We start from the raw sequence: 19270 nt of genomic DNA on the forward strand, positions 1-19270 counted from the left end.
ACAGAGAGAGAGAGAGAAAGAGAGAGAGAGAGACAAAGACAGAGACAGAGAGACAGAGACAGAGACAGAGAGAGAGAGAGAGGGAAAGAGAGAGAGACAGAGACAGAGACAGAGAGATACAGAGAGACAGAGAGATACAGAGAGACAGAGAGAGAGAGAGAGAGAGGGAAAGAGAGAGAGACAGAGACAGAGAGATGCAGAGAGACAGAGAGATACAGAGAGACAGAGAGAGAGAGAGAGAGATCAAGGGAAAAATAACAGGAGATCCAGGTCTCAAAGTCTAGACAATTACTTCTGTTCTAATCAGGTTCCATTCTTCTAGTCATGTTTCTTCTTCTCTACTCCTTAGTTCTCAACCACCACCCTTGAGATTAGAGGTGAACACAGGTAATTAGCATAAGAAATGAGACTTGAAAAGGGCTCTCTGGTTCCAAAGGCAGTGTACCCTCCACTATCACAAGTGGCTTCTCCAAGATCTATGAAATCTGAAAGTCCATTGGGATGCCTCCCCACTCTTTTTATCCATGGGACAAATCCATTTTGAATCAAGGAAATCTTGACACATTGACTGAAAGTCTCCTCAATCTAGTCAGTATGTCTTTAGGGCCCACTTTCCAATTAGAAGAGGTACTGATTACTCTGTTTACTCTTTGCAAACAAATGAGTAAGGCCTCTCTTAGGTTGGACTGGAATTTCAGTCTGAGACTAGAAGAAAATGAGACACATAGCCCATCTATCAGTAAATGAAAGTCAGTTTACTTAGCCCTAACAAGGGAAGACTATTCATACCTGGGAAAATATATTAATCAAGAATACGTTGTTTATTTCATTGATCACATATTCTCTGCATTGGTCATGCTGTGAGTCTTCCTGCCTGAAACATCAGGAAGGAACCACTGATTCCTTGTTTGCTGGCTTTTCTCTTACCTTGCCAGGAAGCTATATCAGGGCTTTAGGAAATATTGCTACCTATGATGTCAAGGAGGTCTGAGTAGGTAGGCTCTTTAGACATCCAAGAACCCATTCAGGAAAGAAACACTTTGCTTGTATTGAAGGAAGGGAATATTTCAACAGGAATGTATGTCTTATTGACAATAAAAGAATTCATAGTGGGGAGAAATCTAACAAATGAATTATTGTTGAAAACTGAAAATAATAGTAAGGCAAATGTCATAAAATATTTTGCTCAAGAAAAATTGTATGGATACATTTATTAAAAGTTATCAAATTTTCAATATCAAAGAATCACTACAAGAAAGAATCTCTGAATACTATAATTATGGGGAAAAGTTTAGCAACACTTCAACCTTCTGTCATATGTAATCATTAGAAAAATCACCTTGTATGGGAAACCCCTAAATGAAATATCTTTAAGACAATCTTCATGTACATATATCCTCAGAAATAGGAAACTACATTGGAAAATAACTGTAGTATTATAATAATGCATCAATAATAAAAAAATCCATGATTTCATATCCTTTGTCAACGAGGGTCATCATAACCTCCACATGTTAGTAGACATATTTTTAAGTGGAAAGAGATATAAATTAAAATTCTGTCCTCTGAAAATCCCAGCTTTATTATGTATGTATATATATATATATATATATGTATACACATATATATTTCTTCATTGTAACTTTAGTCAGGTTACTTCCTCTCTCTGAGTGTCGATTTCTGCACTGGTAAAATAAAAATGAGATGATTTTGGAAGTCCCTTCCAACTCTAAATTCTATGATGTTATGGAAGTAGCATTGGGTGTAAATAGTCCTTTCAGCAAGTTTGGTTGTCAAGTGTACATCACAAAAAGATGACACATAATCCATGTCTTTTACTGAAGCTTCTTTCCATGAATATTGTACTTACTCCAATTTCAGACAGAATTCTAACAAAATAGAAATAAAAGATTAGCCTATTTTCCAAATTATGTGAGATAAGAAGTAGGGAAACAATGCAGAGTCAAGGAGAAAGCTTTGCTAGATGCTTTTACTTGCCTAAGAGCAATAAAAATATGACAGCTGACTGTATGAATTTGAGGAAAGAAACATTTTTTATGCTATAAAATGGAAACAAACATTAACAAAAACAACAAGAAGAAAAGCTAATCATCTGGCAATATTTTTCCTAGGGTCAAACAGCCTTCCAAACTCCAATCACAGTACATGACAACAATTATATACATGTATTACACAATGACTACTGTTCATAATGATGACCCTGATTCATCATGAAATGGTCAAATGATATTCAGTACTGTCATCCTGGTTGTTGAGTGTTGTAACAGTTGCCTTCAGCAACAGCAGCTGTACCAGTGGCAAACATTTATTTAATATTTATTATGTGTAGGATACTTACTGTCCTATGTGTAAGAAGGGTACAATATATTTTAGAGTCATTTCCATTAAAAATGGTTAACAAAAATGAAAAAAAAAACAACTTTGATGCTTAAAAATCTAAGTTCCATTTAACTGGAAAATTAATTTATGTGGAAACATTCAATCTGAGATGATTTCAGATAATGAGATGTTATTTTAATGTTACCATATACACACAGAGTTGTGTGTGTATACACACAGACATATATACATAAACACATATATGTGTATATACACATATACACATATGTATACACATGCAATTGTGCCACACCTAGAATTATATACAATAGAGATTTGATATTCTCTGTAACCACAGAAGATAGTTCTAATGTCAATTAGTAGGAGCTATAGGAAGCCCTTTTTCTCAGTGTAAGGAAGAACTTGCTACTAGTTACAGCTATCCAGTAACGTAATGAACTACCTTACAAAATAATGGCTTCTCTTTTACTGGAATTATACAAAAAGAAATAGATTAGCCATACAGAAGTAGTGTTGCAAAAAGCTTTTCTGCCATTGCAAGGAGAATTGAACACGACCCCTAAGGTAAATTCTAACACTAAGATTTTATGATTGTATAAGTGGGGCTTCTCACACACTGAACATAATTAAATGGGACACAGATGGTTCAGGAGAAGAAAGTGAGGCTGGTGATCTTGCACAGCCCTCCCTCACTCAAATCAAAGTCAACTGCAAGTCATGTCATCATCTTGATGTCATGGTCCCCTTCAAGAAGGAAGGACAAACACAACAGCATCAACAATGTCCCTAACAAGATGTTCTATGTGGTGATATCTTTATCAGGTAGAGGGAACAAGGTGGTGCAGTAGATAGAACACCAGTGCAGGAGCCAGGAGGATCTGATTTCAAATCTCACCTCAGACACTTGACACTCACTAGCTGTGTGACCTTGGGCAAGTCTCTTAACACCAACTGCCTCATCTTGGGTCATCTCCAGTCATCCTAATGAGTATCTGGTCACTGGATTCAGATGGCTCTGGAGGAGAAGTGAGGCTGGTGACCTGCACAACCTTCCTTCACAAAAACAAAGTCAAGTGCAAGTCATGTCATTATTTCTCTGATGGCATGGTCTTCAGCAACGAAGGATGGATACACATATTTATCAGGTGAGAAGCCATCTTTGAAAGCATTACAGAATCAACCAATCAGTCACTCAAAGTCATAACCTAGGCATGCTTAGTGAATAAAGTTGGGAAAGAGTATAGTATTTTGAGCCATTAGTTGAAATCAGAGGCAGAAATTGGCTAAAAGAATTATACGTTCCCCCTGGGTTCCCTCCCTCCCCTTGCCTCCTCTGGTCATCAGTGCAAGAGTGTGACTCCATAAAGAATTCTCAAACTTTGTACAAAGCAGTTGATGGAATGTTCCAACACAAATTTCTCTCTCTGATACATAGACCCAGCTGTATATTCAATTCTTTCAACCAGTCCAGATGCGTTTCATCACATCTAACTTTATCTAATTACTAGAAGAACTTTTCAACTTCCTAACTTGATTAACTAGTTGTTTGTTTCTTAATTTTGATTTGATTAATTGATGTTACCCTCAAACAAAAGAGTGGTTCTCACCTGATAAAGTTGTCACAACTACAATGGCGTAGTTACATTAATTGAGTTTGAGGGTATAAGACATTAGTCTTAGAATTTTAAAGTTTTCCTTTAGTAGTGCTTTGTCCTCTCCTGATTCCCAATTGTATATGACCTCTTTAATGACAGCAACACTGTCCTTTCCATAGAGTTTAAGCACATTTATGTTCATGATCATAGAATAGTCCATAGAAACAGAAAATAAACAAAATCATTCCATGCGAGGCTCAAAAACTGCCTGAAAAACCACACTTTACTTTTGAGGTTTTTATTTTAATTTTTCAATCTTAAAATTCAGTTGATTTTGATAGAAAAATGGACAAAAATGCAGGCTCAGATGAATAGCCACTTTATACTAAATTAGCATGCCCCAACCTTCTTCTGTTGACTGTTACAAGGACTGGCTCAGCATATGGAAAGGAAGGATAATATCTCTTTCTCCTCGTTGAGAACAATCTGGATGTCTATTTTCTAATGATTTTGGCAAGAGATAGGATTCCAATTTCCAACTGCTCAGTGTAACACTAATCTATATTGCAAAGAGAGGAGCTAGGCTTTTTTCTTTCTTTCTTTTTCCTTCTTTTTTGTCAACATGAAAGAGGCACACATATGAGTTTTCTCTGCACTGTGTTCTGCCTTCCTTCTGTCTGCTACTGATGGCACACAAATGTTGTCACACAATAGAGATATTTTTGGAAGCAAATTTAGAAATAGCATATACTTACATACAAGGCTTTTTAATCAGTGGTCCCTAAAAACAAACACAATCCAGCCTCTATCTATCTGTCTGTCTGTCTATCTATCTGTCTATCTATCCATCCATCTATGTATGTATGTATGTATCTATCTATCTATCTATCATCTATGTATGTATGTGTGTATGTATGTATGTATGTATGTATGCATGTATCTATCTATCTATCTACATACCTATCTATATATCTACTTGTCTGTCTATCTGTCTGTCTTTCTGTCTCTTTGTCCATCTGCCAATCTTTTCAGAAGTATCCAGTTCATATAGGCATTATAGTGATAACTAGTATTTTAATTTTTAAATTTTTGGTTTTTGTTGTCCTAGACATATTGTGTAAATGTCTTACTAAAAAGAGAGCTTAACTATTTTGATTGAACCATGCAATTAAGAGCTTACGCAATCTTCGGCATGTAGTGTTGACTTCCAACCCACCGAAAGCTCATTACTGCCACTGTTTTACAAGGGCTGTAGCTGTGGGAAGGATGTTAAGCCCTGTGTGTGTTTGGCTTAAAGATATGAAGAAAATTAACTATATTCTTCCTCCAAGATGTTGCTCTTTTTAATGTTCATCCTTGTTACTGACGAGACCTCACAAATGATAGTATTTCTAGACATTTGTAAAATGCTCATCTGGGATAATTCTCTGTAGGATAACAACAGTGAACAACAAAAATGAAGAGAGGAAGGGGCTTGGGGGAAGAAACCCAAAAATGTCAAATCAAAAACAACTCTTCTTTCCTAATTATCACATAAATATTTAGGTAATACAGCTCTACAAGTGATGTAGGAATAAAAAAAACAAACAAACATATAAGAATGACAGAATCATTCAATCTAACAGCTGGAAGAGACCTCAGAGGACATCTATTCCATCCATACCTGGCCAAAAATCCTTTCATAACACCTTCAATAAACAGCCATCAAGTCTTTTCATGAATGAGTGAATGAAGACATATTTATTTAACACTTCAATACTCCAAGTCCTGTTCTAAACCCTGCGAAAAAAATAGAAAAATCAAAATTATCTCTGCTCTCAAGGAGAGCAAGTTCTGATTGAGAGGAGATAATGCACAAAGCAAAGTTCAGCTACAGGGAGAATGCACATCCTAAAAATCCTAATAATATAACATTAAGCAGATGGCAAGGCTCAGGGGTTTTTAGTCTATGTCAATACTCTTCAGGGCATAAAGGAAGGACAGATAATAAGGTTTGATGGTCATCTACATCAAAAGAAATAAAATTAGTGACTCTGATCTTATTTAAATCTTTTGCCTGATCAAGCACCCAGGATGAATTCTAAGCATCCTGACTGGGAAAAAATTCAATGAGGGAAGGCATGAAGAATAAGACTATGTAAGACTATCTTCTCCTCCTCCCTTTTGTCCTCCCCTTCATCCTCTGTTCTTTCTTTTCTCCTCCTCCTTCTCGTTTTATTCTCTTTCTCTTCCTCCAGTGAGGGAAACCCCTCTGCCTCCTGAAGCAATCCATTTCAGTTTTGGACAGATTTAATTTTCCAAAAGTTTCTCCTTTAAATCAAGCTAAAATTTGCCACTCTTTGAGCTATTTTTCCTAGTTCTGTCTTCTAGACGCAAGTAGAACATACATTGAATTCAATTTTCAGATGAGAGCTTATTAAATACTTGCAAACTGCTTTTATGTTACTCATAAGTATTCTATTCCCCAAAATAAACATTTCCATTGCTTTTGTGTTGATAAGTCATGGCATCATCCTTGTTACCCTCTACTGGACACACTCCATCTTGCCTTAGTCTTTTTCACAGTGTAGTATCTGAAACTAAACACAGTATTCAGATATGGCTTATCTAGCTTATCTAGTATCAGACACAGTACCATGAAAAGAGTACTGGGTTCGGAATCAGACAACTTGACTTCTAATCCAAACTATCACTTGCTTAATGTGATGTGACCTTAGGTTTGTCAAACTTCTTCTGCTATTACTTACCCATACATAAAATTAGTGCAGTGAATCAATAACCACTAATGTCCCTCGTCATCTTAAATCCAAGATCTTTTCAGTGAATAGTGAATAATTCACTCATTCTAGACAGATGCATAGTATTATATTAGTGGGCTTTTTCTTTTGTTTTTTAGTTGCTTTGCCTATCATATGAACTTACAGTCCAATTAAGTATCCAGATTTTCTTCACAGGCACTGTGGTCTAACCACATTTTCTCTAATTTGTATTTGAATTTTTTTAAACCAAGTGTACACCTGTTCTTATTTAATTTTACTTTATTTCGTTTGGTTCGTTCTCTTACCCTATTAAGAACTCTTTTATCCTGATTCTATCACTCAGTATTTCATTCTCTAAATATTGTGCCATTTGTAAATGACATTAATTTAAATACAGATTCAAATCTTTGACTTGCTACTTTTGTGATATTAGGAGATCATCTTAACTTCCCTGGGGTTCAGTTATTTTAGTGATAAAATGAGGGTGATTTTTTTAAAATTATAATATATTCTCTGGAAACATTCAGCAATAGGAAAACCCTCTTGATCCCTGCATCCTGGAGACAATAATTATTGGAGATGGTCCAGAAAACCTTGAACTTTGGAAATGACCTTGGTTCAGTCCTCAGGGAGCAAAATTTGCTAATATAGGCAGGATCTGTTCCAGGACAGTTCTTAAAGTCTGAGGAATTGTGTTAGTAAAATTAATTTCAAATTCAATAATGAAATCCCCACATTTCTCAGGTGATTTGGATGAGAAAGACCTTTTCTAAAGACCTTCTGCCTCATTCTGTACTGATAACATCCTTGAACTATATACTTTATACTATTAACATATAGTATGGGTCCTATCATCTAGTATTAGGATATTCATTGTACAACAGCATAGGACCTCACAAACTTATGTATTGCATAAAACACATCAGACTCATCTTTCTTTAATAAAGACAATGGCAGCTGGAATGTTAGTAGATGTTTGACCTTCCTCTTTTGGGAAAGTAATCTTGATCCCTTCTTTCCATTCTCTTTTCATATTAGTGGCTATGAATTAACCAGATATGAATGAAGAAGAAGGATCATGGCCTACTGTAATCAAGGAAAGTCTTTATAGACCTAAGTTAGATCATGAGGCTTAAAGATAAATTGAGAAGAAAAAGTGAAAAATGTACCCAGTTGAGCTTGCTTTCTAGGATCAGGTGGGCCCTGCCAAGGGTCAGTGATGTATGATATTTAGTAGATATGTGTTATTGATGTGTGATATTTAGTAGCAAAACTTTTGTTCAATACCTAAAACAAAAATAAAATTAAAAAAAAGCCTTGCTCAGAAATACGAACAGGATATTTGAATACTGTCCAATCATTAACCCATTGAGTCTCAGTTTTTGCTTTTAGTTGTTCATTTGTTTCTGATTCTTCATGACCTCGTATGGGGTTTTCTTGACAAAGATACTGGAATGGTTGGCCATTTCCTTCTCCAATGGACTAAGGCAAACAAACGTTAAGTGACCTGCCCAGGGTCACACAGCTGGTGAGTATCTGAAGTCACATTTGAACTCAGGTCTTCTTGACTCCAGACCCAGAGCTCTATGTACTGAGAAATCTAGCTGCCTCCTTAGTTTGCTGACCTATAAAATGTTGGGATTTGCAAAAGTATGAGTATTAGATCTTGGATTTCATGTTGTTATCTTGTAGAACTACATTCACAGATACAGGGGCAACCTTATATCCTCTAACCTTGAAATAAAAAAAGAAATTAATTAGATCACCAAGTTAAGATAATGTTTCAACTTATTTTGACAAGGAGCATTGTTTTGGTAATTGATGAATGAAAGAATTGTTTTATTAAATCTTTACTATATGCAAAGCAATATGTTAAGTTGTGGGAATATAATTAGAAAACTAGTACAGTTCCTGTTGGAGGGAAATAACAAATATAGAAGGTTTTAGTTGCAAGTCAAATGGAAAGGTTCCATGACCCTTAAGGCACAAACAGCAAATCAGATGCTAATACCTATTCTTAATGTCATTTCTATGGATAAAATAATATCCCTTTTTTAATGTTAGATCATTTGGTATTGTGACAGTGCCAGTGACTGTGGTTTTAGTTTTTATTTTCTTAAGTCTTCAATAGATGTGGTTGCAGCACTTGCAGGACTAGTTGCCAGGTTGCATCTCCATATGGATTGCCTCCCATGGTGATGGCTAAAGACAGTAGGCTTGACACATTACTATTTCAAAACCTCTTTGGTTCAGGGTCATGAACTGTCTCTGTGAGGGTCTAGCTGTGTAGGTGGTTAAGGTGATGGTGGCAGGGATTTAACTTGTCTGGCATATATTGCCTCCTATCTCTCTATCAAGGGTTCCTTGATGCTTCAGTTAGGTTGGCTTGCTTGCCTTATGTGTGACATTTGGTTTACACTGGTAGAGATGGCTGACTTCCTTCCATAGGAGTGGCTTCCCCTGATAATTTCTGTGAGTACTGAACTGAAAGCAGGATCAGTAGTCTGAGAGGTGCTGACATTTCTAAGGTTTTTAAACTTTTCTGCTCGTTGGAAGGAGTTGCTCAGCAATTGTTTCTGGTGGTGATGAGGAAGGTTGGCTGCTTTTCCACAATAATTTCTCCTCACAATGATGACTTTGGCTTCTGGTCTGATGGTTTGGGAATACCTTGATTTCCAAAGCTGTTGGATTTGGTGCTCTGGGAAATCTCCTTCAAGGTCTGAGGGAAGATGGTTGTCAAGGTGTTAGTAGTGGTGGTTTGATTTGCCTGGCCCTAGCTCCATCTTCCCTGTCTCTCTTGTAGGGTGGCTTGCTCTTTAAGTTTTCATCCAGTGTTGAAAGAGAAGTTCTTTGCTGTACAACTCTACTTTATTGGCACTAAAAGGGGCCCAACTCAAGGGGGCAAAGCCACATTTTCTGTCTGAAAAGTCAAAAGAATGGTAAACCACATCCTAGAGACAAATCAATATAACTTAAATGTATAATTATGCCTTATAGCTTGTGACCACTTTGTCACCCCCCAAAATGCATTTTAAGCTTGCATTATTCATGACATTGGTTCATACTGAACCATTCTTAACCAATTAACATTTACCCAAATGCTGTTTGCTTGTTTCCATTCTAGATTGAGATTTTGGGAAATTGTCATGAGTTATGGAACTCCTCATAAGGACCTAGAGATTGGTCTAATTTCTTATGCAAAAAAACTCAGGTAATTTCTATACTAATCTGTCTCACCCCTTCCCAAGCAGAATAACTGTAGGTAGTATTAACTTAACAAAACAGTCTGAGGCAAGTATTTGTATGTCTATCTTCCCACACCAGAAATAGTACAGCATTGCATTGTGTAAATACCTTATATGTATATGTAATTAGTAAAGTCTGTCCATTGTCAGTAGTTTGGCATAATCTAAGCCAAGGAAGAGAGTTCTTAGTTAATTTGGATCATTATTTTCAAACTTTTTTTTTTCAGAATCAGCTTACATTTAAAGATTTATATTGTACTTAAACTTTCTAGTCTTTTTGAAAAATCATTATTTAAGATTGATGTTAGAGATATATTTGAGAACTACCCAACCTTGTAATAGAAGGCTATTTTAGGAAGTTTCTTTATTAATATCAGCATAGGTTATTGATATTAATAACAAATGGTGGGAAGGTTTATGTAGGTATGACCTTAAAACTTCCCTTTGGATACCCTCAGAGAGTGGCTTTTGCTTTTGGTTATGCTTATAGCATGATATTAAATGACTACTTTCCATTTCTATATTGCTTTAATATTAACCTACTACACACTCATACTTTACCAAGAAAATAAGATTGATTTCAAGCTTCACCAAAAAATAAATAAATAAAAGCATAAGGTCAAATCAAATCAGCCTACATAACCTACAAAGCAGTCTAACTTATGAGCATGTGATCTGATTTCAGTTTTTTTCTTAAAATCTCCCCTTATTCTGGACATAATAGAAGGCTATTCATTGGCTCAATTTGTTAATCCAGGTGAGAAAAGGAAATAATTATAATTGCCATTATCTGGGTTCAGTGAAATTTACAAGTGATTGAGACTTCACTGCTATCCACTTTATCTTAAGGTATACTATCTTTCTACTTTCCAAGTGATAGTTTGCCTGTCCCAATCACTAACATATTTACATAGAACTTTTGTTCTCACACCACATCTCCTGCTTGGAAATAATCTTTCTTTTGGAACCATAATACCCATACTACCTTTTGTATGAATTCTTTAACTTGGTCTATTATGTTATTTTATATGATTTCATTTGTAGAATGGAGGGGAAGGGAAGGAGGAGAGTTTGAAAGAAAATCATTTTAGATTTTCCTACACAATCAACCCAAGAGAGGGAAGTAGTAAATTATTATGCTTATAAGGTGTGACCTATTAAAAGCTCAAGATATTTAGTTTCTGCCTAATTAATCATTTTATTAATTACGCTAGTGGATAGTAAATAAAAGGGGTCAGTGACACTCTCAAATGAAAAAAGACCCCTCATGGAACCTACTCAACACGAATATGCCCTTGGAAGAGTGGTTGTTCCAGAAGGTGGCAACAAACTCCGATTAGCTAACAATTAAAAAGAGGAATGAATATTATAATGAGAGATGGACCCATTCTAATGATAGGGTAGTGGATTGGGGTGTAGGGTGTGTTCAAGGAGAACCAGTATCTTTGGTGTAACGACTGCAGAATCTTTTTTAGGGTTGCATTCCACCTTTGATGCCAGAGCTAGTTCAGTGTTTGTGAGGCTCCAAAGAAAAGTATGGGAGAAAAGAGGTATTAGACTGATTACCAAATTGAAGGTCTACGGAGCCATTGAGCTGACCTCATTGTTGTATGCCTGTGAAACATAGACAGTCTACCAGCATCATGCCAAGAAACTGAATTGCTTCCATCTGAACCATGTTAAGAAGATTATGAAAATCATCTGGCAGAATAAGGTATCAGACACGGAAGTCTTTGCTTGAACTAAACTGCCAAGCATTCAAAGGATGCTTCAGAAAATGCAAGTCTGATGAGCTGGCCATGTTGTTCAAATGTAGAATGTACACTTGTCAAAGAGACTAATTTATGGAGAACTTGCATGGGGCAAGTGATCACATGGTGGTCAGAAGAATTAATGTAAGGACACTCTCAAGGTCTCTCTCAAGAACTTTGGATTTTATTGTGTGAAATGGGAGACACTGGCACAGTGTGGTGTGCCCACATCAGAAAGGACTCTGTGCTCTATGAGCAAAGCAGAATTGAAACAGCACAAAGGAAACATAGGATGTGAAAATCTGGAGTTTTCACCCCAAATATTCACGTGGACTATCTGTGGCCAATCTGTGGTAGAACATTCTGAGCTCATATTGATCTGATCAGTCAGAGTAGGACACATTGAAACTTGACTTATCATGGTGATGTCATTTTGATCTTCTTTCAGAAGAAAGGACAACAGCCACAACCACTAGGCTAGGCTACCTGACTTTAATCACTCTTGCTCTCAGACCACCCCCATCTCAGCCAGCCTGAATGCCTGAATGGACCCAAAAGATGGTAGTTTACTTTAGATTAATTTTTTTGTAAGGTTCTCTAGTTGAGTTGGTTCAACTTGGGGATATGGGTGATCTCGTCCATCAACAATGTCCTTCAGAGACTGAACAACTTACACATATCTGAAAAAGTCCTGATCCTAATTCAATAACAAACAATCATTTCTGTTAAAGGAAACTAAGTTTCAGCGGGGCAAGTATGGGATCACACACCTAGAAAATATCAAATCTGAGAGTAGCAGCAAGGTCTCCTGACTTCCAAGTACGTTTTTCTTTATATTATAATACAGACTCTATATTTCTGTAGAAGTTCAAGAAGTATCCATATCAAAAGCATTAATATGTTCACAGAAAGTACCATCTAAAAAAAAAAAGGTTTGAAAGTATTTTCACCATCCAAAATTGTCTTGTTATTTATTTCATGTTAAGAACAATGTATGATGCTTCCTTTTATGCACAGTCAAGAGTGATCAGGTCATGTTTTGTTTTGTTTTGTTTTGAGATGGCAGAAAAGACACAAATGACACCCTCCATCAAATCCATTTCTTGTGGTGTAAAGTCAGTCACTAATGCAGAATCATTCTGGAGTGACCTCATGCTTTACTCTTGCTTGACGTTAGCTTCATGCAGCCAGCCTGCTGGGAAGAACCATGAGAAGGGCAGCTCTGCAGAAGCTCTGCAGAAGAGGGAAGTCTGCATGTGCTCAAATTGTGTCTCATCCTTAACATTAATGCAATATCCTCATATTGAGTACTTGGCATCTGTAACAGCTGCTGCCATGTATGCTTACTAACCTATCTCCTCATTTGAAATGTGGACCAATCAAAATACTTAGGGAAGAGGTGAGACACAATGGCCCATCCCCTTTTGTACACATGTACCTATCAGAATTTTCTCCCTTCCATTAAGAAAAGTTTTCTTTAAAAGTAGCCTGAGAGGTAGAGTCAAGACAGTAGAGAGAAGCCAGAAAATTAAGTATGTTCTTCCCAGTTTTCCTCAGAAACAGTTAAATTAAAAAAAAAGAATTCTTCAGTGCCAGAATTCAGAAAAAGGCAGAGTAAAGCACTTTTCTAGACCAAGATAACTTAGAAGGACTTCAAGAAATGTCTGTCTCACTTGGGTGAGAGAGGAGCAGAGTGTACAGCAGGCAGTATGAAGACAAGCCAGCAGGAGCCTCCTAATCATAGAACAGTACTGCATGCCCCATGGTCCTGGTTCAGTAGGCCAGCAGTACAGAAGGAGAGCTGTAAAATCTTCAGCCATCATTTAGAAGGCAAAGTGCCAGTCCTGGAATACAGGACACAACAGATGTGGCAAAGCTAGGCCAATCTAGTGGAGTGGGCAAGCTTCCAGTGCCAGGGGCTTCAGTGCATAAAACCAGTGACCAGGTGCCTGACCTCCTCAGTGCAAGAAGCTTCGGAAGGTGCCTGCCGTGTGCTACAGGACTTGAGCTCAATTTTTAAAAATGAGCAAAAAATAAAAATAAAAGAGAGACTTGACTATAGAAAGCTACTACGGTAACAAAGAAGATCCAAACACAAAATCAGAAGAGGACAACAATGTCAAAATGCCTACATGCAAAGCCTTAAAGGGAAACATGAATTCATCTCAAGTCCAAAAAGTTCACTTGGAAGAGCTCAATGAGGATTTTAAAAATCAAGTAAGAGAGGTAGAAAAAAATTCAGAAAATAAATGAGTGTGATGGAAGAGGATTATGAAAAGAAAGTCAACAGTTTGGAAAGGGAAGAGCAAAAATTTACTGAAGAAAACAGCTCCTTAAAAAATAGAGTTGGCCAAGGCAGAGCCAAGATGGCAAAGTGAGAGCAACTACTCACCTAAATTCTTAGACAAACTCCTTCAGATACCTCTAAACAGAGAATCTGACCAGATGTTGGAGGGACAGAATCCAAGAGGAGACAGATTGTGGCAGATTCACAACCCAGGACAGACTGCCAGTTCCACAGGAAGGATCTATTCCACAGGGCTGGAAGAGCACACAGCTCAAAGCACACAGGCTGTACCAGCATGTCCCCACAACAGCAGGGCTGAGCAGGAAGCCCCAAGTGGTCTGAGGCAGCAGTTGCACTGTGGAATCTTGGGCACATCAGCCCAGGACAGGAGTTCAGTGGAACTGAGTGAGTGAGAGCCACAGAGTCCCAGGTATCTGCAGCGGCTGCTCCTGGACAATGTCTTCCAAGAAATCATCAAGGAAAACTGATCAGAAGTCCTAGATCCAGATGGGGAAATAGTCATTAAAAGAATCCACCATTGAATTCCCAAAGGGAATCCCAAACTAAAATGGATACCAAACCAAAAACACCAAGGATTATCTTTGCCAAATTCCAAAACTATCAAGTGAAGGAGAAAATACTACAGGCAGTTAGAAAGAGATCACTCAAATATCACGGAACTATATCAGGATCATAAAGGACCTTGCAGCTCCTTTGATTGAAGGAATTGGAATATGATATTCCATAAGTCAAAGGAGCTGGGACTACAACCAAAGATCAATTACTCAGCAAAGTTGAGCATAATATTTCAGGCAAGGAGATGGACATTCAATGAAATAAGGGATTCCCAGATCTTCCTTATGAAAAGGCTACAACTCAATAGGAAATTCAATCTTCAAATGCAGATCTGGAGACACATGAAAATGTAAACCAAGAGAAAAAGAGCTTGTAACTCAATATGGGCAAATTCTTTACATCCCTATAAGGGAAAATGATACTTGTTAATGTTGAGAGTTGTATATTTATTATGAAATATAAAAGTGATATACTTAGATAGAGGGAGCAGATATAAAGTAAATAATGTGATGATAAAAATGTGATTTAAGGGTGAAAAGAGATTGTAACAGGAGATGTGACAAGGAGGATGCAGAACATAGTGAATTACATCACAGGAAGAGGCACAAAATTATATTACAGTAGAGGGAAAAAGGGGAGGAAGATGAGCATTGTTTGATATTTCCTCTCATCTGGTTTGGCTCAAGGAGGGAACAACAAACTTAATTAAGTATATATGTCTAACTACCTCTATGGGCAGTAGGAGGGGAAGGAGGAAAGAAAAGGGAGGGGAGACTGAAAGGGAGAGAAGAAGTAGCAAAGGTAAAGGGGAACAAAAGGGAGGTGGGTTGAAAGAAGGAAGGGAAGACTGTGGGAGGTGGTGGTCAATAACTAAATCTCTATTGTGGAGGGGAAGGGAGAAGGGAGAACTAAAAATAACAGAGTTGGTCAAATGGGACAAAAATCCACTGAAGAAAACAACTTCTTTAAAAGTTGAATTGGCTAGACGTAAAAGGAAGTCCACAATCTAACTGAAGAGTGATTACTCAAAAATTAGAATTAGGCAAGTGGAAGTTAATGATTCTATGAGACATCAAGAATCAATCAAACAGATGCCCCCTCATGGCAGTGGCTGTAATGATTGTGGGGGCAGCAGTGATGGCTGCTTTGGGACAGTGACATAGAATGTGAGCCTGGTGACCCCTCTCTCCCCACCCCCATTATGTTGTGTACCCCATGACACTGACCCAACCCCGACCCCCATCTTGCCAATGGTGAAGTATTTCCTGGAGCAGAATGTGTTCCAGAGCTCCTGGGACCAAGTAATTGCTGCCTGTTGGAAGTGCTACCCCAATGTTGTAGCAAACATGTGCTTACAGAGGACATTGTACACTGGAAGATAACACCTGATCAGAAGCTGCTATCTTGATGACTTCTAAGAAAGACTAACAGGATGCCCTGCTGGACAGAGCACTTCTTTCTTACTAAGGTAGCCCACTCAGTGTACATCCTAGAGGACTCTATTGTGGACGCACAGAACCAGACAATGACCACTTTCACCTGGAACATCAACAATACCCAGCTGATGGTGGAGGACAAAAGATGTGTTTACTTGGTGAACTCTGAAAACAGTGTCAGGACTGAAATCTGATGGGAGACCTGGATCCCCTCTAGTTTGTTTGGGGTCTCCAGAACTGTACCAGAGTTTGGCTTAGCTAGATTCAAAAGTAATGTGACCAAGACCATCAAAGGCTTTGAGTACATCTTGGCCAACCTGCAAAGTGAAGCTTTTTCTAATACATTTTTTTGAAATAACCAAGGAAGCAACTGAGAAGGCAAAGGAAACTGCTCTGCCTGCTACCAAGAGGCCAAGGACCTGGCCAGCAAGGTAGGCACAAAGAAGCAGAAGCAACAACAGCAACACTATGTTTTAAGGAGTCACCCTAATGATTCCCTTACAACACAAAGGCCATGAAACCCTCTCACATCATTCAAGGCTGAAAACCTCTTAGCAAAAACTAGCATTGGGCCCAAAGCCTCAGCCCCTGAGCAGATCATCAACACAATGCAAGCCCATAGATAATCCAACTCTTATCCCATTACCCATCCTGTGTCTGAGTTGTAATTTATCATTAAAAATCAAATTTCAGTGGTAAAAGAAAAGAATCAGTCAAACAAAATCAAAAGAAAGAAAAATAGAAGAAAACATAAAATATCTCATTGGAAAACGGACTGGCATATAAAATAGAGCCAGGGCAGATAATTTTAGAATTATTAGACTACCAGAAGGCAATGATTAATAAAAGTGTCTGGACAGCATCTTTCAAGAAATTATCAAGGGAAAACTGCCCTGATGTCCTATAACCAGACAGTGAAATAATCAATGAAAGAATCCACCAATCACCTTCTGAAACAGAACCCAAAAAGAAAACTCCAAGGAATATTATATCCAAATTCAAAACCTATCAAGTCAAGTAGATAATACTGCAAGTAACCAGAAAGAAACAATTCAAATATTAAGGAACCATAGTTAGGATTACGCAGGATTTAGCAAATTCTACATAAAAGCATTGGAGGACTTGGAATATGATATTTGAGAAGGCAAAGGAGCTTGGATTACAACCAAGAATCAGCTACCTAGCAAAACTGAGCATTATCTTTCAGGGGAAAATATGGATATTCAATGAAATAGGGGATTTTCAAAGTTTTCTGATGAAAAGACCAGAATTGAACAGAAAATGTGAGCTTCACATACTAGGCCCAAGAGAAACATAAAAAGCAAGAGGAAAGAAATAAAAAAGTGTTGTTCAATAAGATTAAATAGTTTGTGCCTCTACACAGAAATATGATACCTATAGTTCTTAAGAATTTTATCTCTATTAGGGTAGTTACAAGGAGTATACAAAGATAGAGGGTGTGAGTACAAGTTGACTTTTATGTGATGATAAAAAATAAAATGATTAAGGAGTGAAAAAGAGATTATAGTATGAGATGAGGAAAGGGGGAGGCAGAATAAGGCAAATATCATCACATGAAGAGGTGTGAAAAATCTGTTACAGTACAGGGAAAAGAAAGAAAGAGAAAGGAAGAAAGGAAGAAAGGAAGAAAGGAAGGAAGGAAGGAAGAAAGAAAGAAAGAAAGAAAGAAAGAAAGAAAGAAAGAAAGAAAGAAAGAAAGAAAGAAAGAAAGAAAGAAAGAAAGAAAGAAAGAAAGAAAGAAAGGTCAGCATTGCTTGACCCATACTCCTCAAATATGGATCAAAGAGGGAATAACATGCACACTCAGTTGTGTAAAGAAATCTATTTTACCCTATAGAGAAGTAATGTGTGTGTGTGTTTGTCTTTCATTGCCAAAGAAGACCATGCCATCAGAGAAATGATGACATGACTTGCACTTGAATTTGCTTTGAGTGAGGGAGGGCTGTGTAGGTCACCAGTCTCACTTCTCCTCCAGAGCCATCTGGATCCAGTGGCTAGATATTCATCAGGATGACTGGAGATGACACAGGAGGAGGCAGTTGGGATTAAGCAATTTGTCCAAGGTCACACAACTAATGAGTGTCAAATGTCTAAGGTAAGATTTGAACTCAAGTCCTCCTGACTCCTACACTGGTGCTCTATCAACTGTACCACCTAGCTGCTCCACAGAGAAGTAATAGGGGAAGGGGAAAAGAAAAGCAGAAATAACAAAGGGGAGGAATATTGAGGCAAATGGTGGTCACAAGCAAAACACTACTAAAGAGGGATAGGGTGAAAGAACAAAGAGAGAAAAATATAAAGGGGGGTGTAGGATGGAGGGACATACAAAGTTAGTAAATACAACTTAACATGAATGGGATGACCTCTCCCATAAAACAGAAATGAATAGTAAAGTCGATTAAAAATCAAAATCTGCACTCTATGGTTTACAAGAAATGCATTTGAAGCAGAGACACACACACACACAGAGTAAAGCTAAGAGACCAGAGCAGAATCAAAAGCAAAGCAGATCTAATTAAAAGACACAAGAAAGGAAACTATATCCTGCTAAAAGGTACCATAGACAATGAAGTAATTTCATTACTAAACATATATGCACAAAGTAGTACGATTCAAATTCTTAGAGAAGGCAAATAAGTTAATTATAGGAAGAAATAGACAGAAAAACTGGTGGAGGGACTTCAACCTCCCTTCTCAGAATTAGAGAAATCTAACCAAAAAAAAATTAAGAATGAAGTTGGGAAGGTGAATAGAATTTTATAAAGTTTAGATACGATAGACCTCTGGAGACAAATGAATGGGGATGGAAAAGATTATGTCTATTTCTCATTGGTACATTATACTTACACAAAGATTGACCATGTATTAGGCTTTAAAAACTACATATTTAAGTGCAGAAAGGCAGAAATATTAAATGCATCCTCTACAGGTCATGTTGCAATAAAAATTAAATGTAATAAAGTGCCATGGATAGATAGAAGAAAAACTTATTTGAACTAAATAATCTAATTCTAAAGAATGAGTGGGTCAAACAAGTCATAAGAACAATCAATAATTTCATCAAACAGAATGACAATAATGAGATAACATACCAAACTTTTATGGTGTGCAGTCAGGGTAGTACTTAGGGGAAATTTTACATCTGTAAATACTTACATGAATAAAATAGAGAAAAAGCAAATCAATAAATTTGGCATGCAATGAAAAAGAATAGAAAAATAACAAATTTAATATTCCCA

At 37.2% G+C, this 19270-nt stretch overlaps 1 pseudogene; it reads left to right on the forward strand.

Annotated features, from left to right (window-relative positions):
• The first annotated feature begins 15824 nt into the window (after positions 1–15824).
• On the forward strand, positions 15825–16528 carry LOC140508041 (PRELI domain-containing protein 1, mitochondrial pseudogene; annotated as a pseudogene).
• Positions 16529–19270: the final 2742 nt, after the last annotated feature.

Source organism: Notamacropus eugenii, chromosome 5 (genome assembly GCF_028372415.1).
Source record: "Notamacropus eugenii isolate mMacEug1 chromosome 5, mMacEug1.pri_v2, whole genome shotgun sequence".
NCBI lineage: Eukaryota > Metazoa > Chordata > Mammalia > Diprotodontia > Macropodidae > Notamacropus > Notamacropus eugenii.